Source organism: Pan troglodytes, chromosome 23, assembly GCF_028858775.2.
Source record: "Pan troglodytes isolate AG18354 chromosome 23, NHGRI_mPanTro3-v2.0_pri, whole genome shotgun sequence".
In the NCBI taxonomy this organism is placed as follows: domain Eukaryota; kingdom Metazoa; phylum Chordata; class Mammalia; order Primates; family Hominidae; genus Pan; species Pan troglodytes.
In genome coordinates, this window is record NC_086016.1 from 48036711 (window position 1) to 48046098 (window position 9388).

Sequence of the window (9388 nt, forward strand, 5' to 3'; positions counted from 1 at the left end):
TGAATATATGTATGCATTTATAACTTACGATATGGTCCATTCATATAGATATGTGTACACACACACAAACACATATATGCATGCGCACATATATACACATACAGTTTGGAAAATATAGCAGAAGGACTTTCAACCAAATGCATTCAGTAATTACCTCATGGGTAATTGTTTTCTTTTTATTTTTTAATTCTAAATACCCTCTTAGTTTTTTCTTAATTCTAAATATCCTCTTAGTTTTTTCTTAATTCTAAATATCCTCTTAGTTTTTTCTTAATTCTAAATATCCTCTTAGTTTTTTTTTTTTTTTTTGTATTTTTCTGTAATGAACACTATTTTTGTGGAAGAGGAGTCTTTTTTGCTTGCTATATTTTTCTTTATTGTTAATTGACAAATAATTGTATTTATTCATGAGGTATAATATGTTATATATATAACACTTTTCTTTTTATAAGCAAATAAAAACAAACATATCTCTTTTTTTTTTTTCCAGCTGTAGCAGGCCAGGGACATGGGGCTCAGCCCTGGACAGGGTGGTGAGGACATCCCGGTTCCCACGAAAAGCAACCGCCTGGCAAGTCTGGAGCAGACGAAGAGGGAGTGAGGGGGTGTGGCTCGCTCCCCAAGTTCTTTGGCTCAGCTTCAGTGCTGGGTCATTCTTGGGGACTGCTATGCCCACTGGGCACTGCAGAACTTCTGGTGCGCGTGGCTAAGGGGAGTCGGGAAGAGCCCTGTCCCTGGACCAGACCTTCCTGTTTGGCGTACTGGGACCCAGTGACCTTGTGCACCTTTCCTGAAGCTTCTGGGCCCCAAGTGGTCGAATGAAGAGTGGGCTGGGGAGTCACAGACTGTGCTTCCTGCTTTCAACCTCCGTTCCAGGTTCCTGTGCGTTCCGTGGGCCCATCCACCTGGCTGGGCTTGGCTAGGCTGTGACCTTCTCTGAGGACAGGGCTCTGCCTGCATTTGGAGCTGCTGGGACCTCAGTGTCACCCCCCACTCTCGCCAGCTGGCCTCACAAAGGTGCCCAGGAGGAGACCTGATTGCCGACTCCTTTCCCCTCCCTGGCTGAGCAGATTCTACAACAGCCTGTGGAAATTAAAATAAGAGCTTAAAACTGTCAAAAAAAATTTTTTTAACCAAGTCACAAATGGGAAAGCTGAGGCGGCAGCAGGTTAAGGACACTTTGTGATGTAGCGTTCTCTCCCAGTGCTTTCGTACTGTAAACATCACAGTCCACGGTCCCTGTGAACAGGCAGCCACAGAGACTGGGTTTAGACTTGCCGGGGAAGGCTGCATCCAAAGTGTGGCCAGCTCAGAACTATTCCACCACATGGGGGGTCATTAGTTCTGCTCAGTTCTGTGGGGCCTCACTAGTGTTTCTATTTAAAAATAAGTCAAGGTAAAAGAAAAAGTTTCAAAATGTAACAGTCACGTATCTATTTCTGTAATTGTAAAGAAATACACTGTCATGTGACGGCTGGAGGCTCTGGAGCAGAGGGCCTAGGAGGAATTTTTTTCTTTTTCTTTTTCTTTCCTGAATTCTCCAAACCGTCTATAACAGTGTGTATTGCTTTTATAATGGGAAGAGATAAAATAGACTTACATTAAAAATAATCAAACTGCACCTGTGCCTACATGTCAAATGATAAACGTGACAATCAAAGGCACTTTTTATTTATCGAATACCTGGTTCATGCCACATCTCCTGCTAGGCCCTCCCAGCATGCTGGCTCCTCAGAACACCCTGCAGGTGGGAGCTGGCACCAGGGTCCCTGAGGCAGCATTCAGCACCCACGTGGCAGAGCCAAGGCTGGACAGGGATGATTCCAACATCCAGGATTGTATTATGCTTATAACGACTTCCTGCCTGTTGGTATTTAAGACAAGGTCTCTCACTGCAGCTTTGGCCTCCCGGGCTTGAGCAGTCTTCCCACCTCAGCCTCTGGAGTAGCTGGGAGTTACAGGTGCACACCCCCATGCTTGGCTAATTTTTGTATATTTTGCATAGACAGGGTTTCGCCGTGTTGCCCAGGCTGGTCTGGAATTCCTGGGCTCGTGCGATCCACCAGCCTCGGCCTCCCAAAGTGCTGGGATTACAGGCGTGAGCCACAACGCCCAGCCCCTGTCTCTTAAAGGTGAACATTTTCCCTAAATGCAATGATCTTCAGTTAAAATATTTGTATCTTACATAGAATCTGGAATTATTTCTGTAAACAGAATTTAGTAAAAGAAATATAAAAATCAGCTGGGCATGTTGGCTCACGCCTATAATCCCAGCACTTTGGGAGGCCGAGGTGGGCGGATCACAAGTTCAGGAGATCGAGACCACCACCCTGGCCAACATGGTGAAATCCCGTCTCTACTAAAAATACAAAAATTAGCTGGGCATGATGGTGCGCACCTGTAGTCCCAGCTACTCAGGAGGCTGAGGCAGGAGAATCGCTTGAACGCGGGAGGCGGAGGTTGCAGTGAGCCAAGATCGCACCACTGCGCCACTGCACTCCACCCTGGTGACAGAGCGAGACTGTGTCTCAAAAAAAAAAAAAAAAAAAAAAAAAGAAAAGAAAAGAAAAGAAAAAGAAAGAAAGAAAGAAAAGAAATATAAAAATCATAGATTTTTACCTTATTTTACCTTATGACACTGTTGACCAACAGCCAAAGTCAGAATCAATTATGTAACTCTCAGAGCCTAGAACAAAATGAAAATATGGGTTCCCTTGTTCAAGAATGACTAAGAATTTTAAGATCGGGGACAGCCAAACATTGAGTGTGGGGCCCTTCAGCACACCGGCCCTCTACCACTGGGCAGGCCGCACAGCCACAAAGTCAGCCCTGGACAAGTTATTGATAGCGTATGATAGAACTAAGGTGACAGTTCCCTTTGGGACACACTCTAATCACCAGTGACCACCAGTCAGAAAACAAATGGGCTCAAGCCGCAGGAAGATGAGCCGTTCCCAAGGCATTTTCCAATCCAAAAAATAGCGGTCGCGGCTCAGGAATGAAGTTCCCAGTGAGGATGCAGCGGGAGACACAGCCAGGCTTCCCTCCCCAGGAAAGGGCCAGGCCCTGCATAGGAGCGTTCATTAAAAACCAGGGAGGCTGCAGATTCTCTTGAAATGACAACACGCTCCTGCCACACCTCGATAGAGCTTCAGTCACTCTGCGGTGGAGCGTGCGAGGCTGACCATCCTAGGCCTTGGGGAGAAATCATGACAGCTGATGCCAGTGCTTGTTACTGGGAAAACACAGTAAGAAACTTCATCCCTAAATGTTTATACCTACTATGTACTCACAAAAATTTAAAAAAAGATTTAGTATGAAAATATAAAGTATCTCATTAATCTTTATCTGGATCATATGTTGAACTGATAATATTTTGGATATATTGGTTTAAATAAAATATATAAACTAAAAAAAAAAAAAAAGGAAAACTTCATCCCGCCGCCTCTGAGAAAGGATCTTGGGGTTCATTGGCAGGTAAATGCTCCCCCAAAGGAGGTCCACTGTGGATGCTGGAAACGGACTGTCAGCTGACAAGCATCTGTAGCTCTGAAAACAAGGGCTCCACACATTGTCCCAGCCAGCGCCCCACCAGCCCACCCCCATTACCTCTATGTCTTCAGCCCCACGTCAGGTTCTGGAAGTTTCCAGGGGGAGTGGACAGTACCCTCAGGGGCTCTTGGGGCTGAGACCTCTTCCATGAATCACGTATGGAAGCCCGGGACCAACCTCAGAGAGGATCATGTCGGAGAAGTCGTTTGAGGGGAAAAATATCCACTTAAGAGAGAGGTTCTCCAGCCCTTTGGAGCATCACACACGTTTGTGGGACAAAAGACAAATATTCCTCCCACCCCAATCCCCAACCAGGCTCCTTGTTCATTTTTCTTTAAAAAACAAGAAAAAAAATCCGCATTCTCCCCAGCCTGAAATAGTGCTCTGGAGGAGCTGACCTGGCCCGGAGTGTCTTCTCCATAAACACGCCTGGTGAGGAAGGACAAGAAGGACGGACAAAGGGAGGCCTCAGGCCCAGCTGGCAGCCAGATCTGTGCCTCCCAGCGCCTCCAGGGCCCTTGCAGTCTCGAGAGATGTGGCTTGGCCACTTTTGCAGATTCCCAGGCCTGGGGCCACTCAGTTGCCTCCCCCAGCCCAGGTGTCTCCTCAGGACCCTGGCCTGGGAGGGTTTGAAGCCAGGCAGGGAAAAGAGGGCAGAAAATGGTGGTGCCGGGGCGCTGGGCCGGGCCAGCAAATCATTCCGCAAGGTGAAGAACTGCGGGCTGAGGGCACCGTGGGCCTGGGCCCGGGACCCAGCATGGAACCTCTTCTCCTGGAGCACCAGGGGTGACAACAGTCCCTCCACTCCAGGGATCACGGGTGACCCACGGCCGGGTGCTTTGGGGACGAGACAAAGACAGCGTGTTCCTCCAAGCCCCTGCCTGCCGCGCCGTCACTGGGGCCATGGTCTGCGTGCCAACAACCTTTTAGGAAGCATCTTGTGCCCAACCTCACCACCCCGCAAAAAAACCTGTGTCCAAAACACTTGGCAGTGGGCTTAAAACACTCAGGTGCCCCGAGGAGGCGCCGGGAGATGAGCCCAGAGCGGTGGCTGGCGAAGGCCCCAGCAGGACTGGGGCGTGGAACTTGCTTGTTTACCTAAGAGAAAAACACAACGAAAAAAGCTTCTGGGTAGAATTGGAAGTTCTGGGGCTCTCGGCGCCGCGGCCTCCGCGCGGTTCTCTTCCTCCCCTCCCCGGCCTGCTTTTCCTCCTTCTTTCCCTCTTTGTTGCCAACCTCGGAGCCGCGACTGAAACCCAGCCCAGCGTGTCCGCGAAGCCCGGAAACTTCCAGCTCCGCGACTGTGCAGAAAGTTGGGGGGCGCGGCCGGGGTGACAGCAGCGCTTCGGGGGCGGCCGCGGCGGCCACCCGGACCTCGGCCTCCCGCGTCTCCCGCCGCCCCAGCCGCGCCCGGGGACCTCGGGCAGCGCGCGGGCCGGACGTGAACTTGACCCTGCGCTGTGCCCGCCTGGACCGCGGCGCGCTCGGGACGATCTGGTAAGCGCTACCCCTCCCGCCCTCGCCCGGCGGCGCTGGGGTCCGGGTCGGGGTCCGGGCTCGACTGCGAGGGCGTGTCCCGGGGTGGCGGGCGCCAGGGCTCCTCGGCCGCTGCACCGGAGCGCACGGCCGAGCCCGCGGCCCGGCCCGGCGAAGTCAGCCCCCAGCCTCCCAAACAAAGACTCGCAAAGTTCGGAAGGGAATCTTTCCCGACATTTTCCCTCCCCTCGGGCTCTGCGCTGCGGCCATCAGGGCTCTTAAAAGAGAACCGAGAGCTCTCTGGTTTTCTCCTGGTGTTTTCTTCCCTGCGCTTTGCCCCCCACCTTTGGCTGGAGGGAAGGAGGAGGGGGCATGGATGCCCCTCGGGCCCTCAGGTGTTGACCCTCCGGGGCCAGGCTGCCCAGGGGCAGCACAGGAGGTGAGGGCCTGTGGGATGAGGGACCCCCTACAGCACAAGGACGCAAGCCCCTCGCCGCTGCAATGCTCCGGTCCTGGGGCTCAGGTGGAAGTTGCTCCTGATCCCCCCACACCCCCGGCACCATCCTGAGTGACTTCCCTTGACCGTCCTGGGTGACCACCCTGAGCAAGACTCCCTGGCCACCAACTGTCCTGTCGGCTCTGCTTGGGGTAACCACAGTGCCAAGTGAGCCTGGCAGGTGCTGGGTCACAGGACAGCCATGGACAGGGCCTGGGGAGGAGGAGAAGCTGGGGCCCTGTAGGGCCTGTTCCTTGGGGAGCGGGTGAGGGACCCTGCTGCCTCCCCTATTCCTGTCTGCAACAGGCCCAGCCCATACCTCCAGCTAGCTTCTCTGCATGCCACTCTCTCTGCCTGAGACAAGGCCTCTGTCCCTGTGCCTGGTCTGATCCCTGGGGGGCACTCCTGGGGTAGAAACCTACCCCACCAGTCGGCGGTGGCAAAGCCCTAGAAACTCACAGACCTGTCCTGGGCCTGGGCCTCCACAAGCCTCCTAGTTTGATCAGGTGCCCCCAACCACAGCAGGGACCATCTGTCAGGTCTTGCTCCCAGTGGTGGCCAGGTCCCCAGCCTTCCAGAGAGCATTGCTAACTTGCCTCCATCCCTGGGTGCCTACGCTCCCAAAGTCCTCCTCAGGGGAGCACCCAAGCCGAGAGGGCTGGCCAGCCAGAATCTGAGTGGGTCACCCCACCATGTCCCTGGACTCTCTGGCAGGGCTGTCACAGGGCAGCCTACAGGCGTCAGTTGGAGCACAGAGGGTGTTTGCAGTGACGGCAGGGGACAGAGTGCCCAGTTGGCTCTAGCCTGTTGCTGCCATGAGGATAAGGGCTGGGGCTGTTAGAGCTTCTGACTTCAGAAGAAATCCAGATTTGTACATGAAATGTCCAAAATTTGAACACATTGCAGGACAGAGGAAACACTCTCGGGTTGAACCCAACCCATGCCCCCACCCCGAGACTGCAACTCCTTTGTACGCCTGAACTGGTTAGTGTTCAAAGAAAGCAGCTTTCTTAGTGACCCTGGCCCCAGCCCAAGATTTGAGCAGGAGACCCTGTGGATCTGGGGAGCAGGGAGGCAGGAGAGTCTGTATCTCATGGACCCAGCACCACAGGGAGGGTCGGCCTCCACAGGCATGAACTGTCCAGGTAACTAACACTTGCTTGAGCCCATTTAAAGTTAAAATCTCCCTAAAATGAGGAACCTGACCTGCCCCATCCCCAAACCCTCTGGGGGAGCTTCTATACCCGCCCAGGGTATAATGAAGGAAAGATAGGATGCAGAAAGTGAACCTGAACTTGAACTTTCTTCATGTCCCAGGCAGTAGAGTCGCAGCATGCCAAAAATCCTGGGCTTATAGGGAAGTTCTGCATTGAGGCAGGCCTGCCTTCACCTGCCAGCGCTACCTCATTCTAGCTGGGTAACCTCACCTCTCTGGGCCTCAGTTTCCTCACTCATAAAAGGGGCTTAATAAGAGTTCTGCCAGACAGGTGTGGTAGCTCATACCTGTAATCCCAGCACTTTGCGAGGCCGAGGCAGACAGATCATGAGGTCAGGAGTTCCAGAGCAGCCTGGCCAACACGATGAAACCCTGTCTCTACTAAAAATACAAAAATTAGCTAGGTGTGGTGGCACACAGCTGTAGTCCCAGCTACTCAGGAGGCTGAGGCAGGAGAATCGCTTGAACCCGGGAGGCGGAGGTTGCAGTGAGCCGAGATTGCGCCACTGCACTCCAGCCTGGGTGACAGAGCGAGACTCTGTCTCAAACAAACAAACAAACAAACAAAACAAACAAAAAGAGTTCTGTCTCAGTTGCGTTGTTGGGAGAACGGTGACAATCGCTGTGAACATCGATCACTCCGCTAGCACACGGCAGGCACTAAGTATCAGCGGCTGCTGCTCCAGGGGCCCGTGGCTGCTGGCTTCTCTCACACATCACCTGCTTCTGGGCAGCTCAGGAATTTCTCTCCTGCATCTCATGTCAACTTTGCATCGCTTACCTCACCACCTTCTGGCACTTGTTTCCGTACCCTAAAGGAAACAGTCACTGAACACCTCCCCCACACCTATACTCCTGCATGAGTACTGGGCACAGAGAGATAAGACGACAAGGTCCTGCCTTAGAAGCTGCCAGATACCCTGTGCAGTGACACCCTCAGGTGAGCTTCTCTAGGCTAATGCCAGAGAGAAGGTGTTTCCTGTGCAGCCTTTGTTGAATGCCTCCAGAGACAGGCAGCTCACCACCTATCTGGCAGTGTGGCTGCAGAAGCTGTAGGACAGAGTCACCCAGGCATCCTTGAGCCTTAACTGGTAGAAAGAGATGTAGGACAGGTCCATAGGCAGTGCCCCTGAGTCAGAGGCACCTGGTTTTACTGGAGAAAACACATACCTCATAAGAAATTTCTGAAAATTTGGTGAGGTGTACAGAAAGATTTCAGTCTCCAGAAAAAGCACTGCAAATGCTCATGCATGTTTTTACAGAACAGAGCCCTGTTTCCTCTTTTTGCCAACAGCCCATTTAGCAATGCCAGGGCTGTGCCAGTGACCCCACCCACCTCCTAACAAGGCAGCCACTGTCCTGGGGGACAGCCAATATATGCTTTGATTTTTTGAGGTTAATGTCCTTGGGCCCGATTTTGGAAACCCTGGACAAAATATAAGGAGTCACTGCATGGGAAATAAACCTATCCCAGAAAGCCGGCTGTGGCATTCAGGAAACTGGAGAGAAAAGTCAAGGTGTTCGGAGGCCCAGGGTTCCTCACCAGGATCGGCTATAGAGTTTGCAGGGCCCAGGGTAAGAAGAAAATGTGGCCCCCTGGTTTGAAAATGCCTGAGAATTACAAGATGGTGACGATGGTGCGAATTAAAACGAGCTTGGGGCCCTTCCGAACGCAGGGCCTTCCTAAGCTCAGGGCCCTGTGCGGTGGTATGGGTCACAAACCCACAAAGCCAGCCCTGCCCCTCACACGTGTTCATGCCGCATGCTGAGGCCCAGGGAGGGACCAAAGGCAGCTTCAGTGAAGGAGTACAACTCCTCGTCTTTGCCATTCTTTTTTTTTTTTTCTTTAATGCCATCATTGATGTTCCACGCTCATTTTAGAACACTTTGAGTCCTCAGAAAAGAAAAACATTTGTCAATCACCTATGAAAGCACACTCAGAGACAGCCACTGGGAAGGCCTCACCCAGCTTCTGTCAAAACTTTTTTTTTTTTTTTTTTTGAGATGGAGTCTCGTTGTGTCGCCCAGACTGGAGTGCAGTGGTGCAGTCTCGGCTCACTGCAACCTCTGCTTCCTGGGTTCAAGCGATTCTCCTGGCTCAGCCTCCCAAGTGGCTGGGACTACAGGCGCCCACCACCACGCCCAGCTAACTTTTGTATTTTTAGTAGAGATGGGGTTTCACTATGTTGGCCAGGCTGGTCTCGAGCTCCTGACCTCAGGTGATCCACCCTCCTCAGCTTTCCACAGTGCTGGGGTTACAGGTGTGAGCCACCACACCTAGTCTGTCAAAACATATTTTAAGCAAAATTAACATCTTATTAGGTGTATCATTTTATCTTCTGCTTGTTTCATTAATATTTTATCACAATGTTTTCCTAAGTCAGAAGACACTGTCTTGCAAATGAACTTTCATGACTATTTAGCATATTCCACTGGACAGAGGTCCTTAACTAACCCCTTATTATCAGGCACTTGGGTTCTTCCCAGTTATTTCCAGTTTTCGCCATTGTAGGCAACACTTCCAGGAACATTTGTCTGCACTTTTCTGATTACTTCCTAGCATGATGAAACCCTGCTTTAGTGGTGGGGCTCCCAGTTAAGTCATTAGGGGTGATATTTTGGCTCCAGAAGACTCTTGGGGTGGTCTC

At 51.9% G+C, this 9388-nt stretch overlaps 1 long non-coding RNA gene across 2 annotated transcripts; it reads right to left on the reverse strand.

Moving 5' to 3' along the window:
- Positions 1–997: 997 nt before the first annotated feature.
- On the reverse strand, positions 998–5030 carry LOC104003807 (uncharacterized). Of its 2 annotated transcripts, none has more exons than XR_676566.5 (3): positions 3610–5030; positions 2620–2686; positions 998–1083 (listed from the first exon to the last, which is right to left on the reverse strand). It is a non-coding gene; the product is annotated as an uncharacterized LOC104003807 (long non-coding RNA). The 2 variants fall into 2 exon arrangements; XR_001712777.4 differs by having other exon boundaries at positions 2620–4650; positions 4789–5028.
- Positions 5031–9388: the final 4358 nt, after the last annotated feature.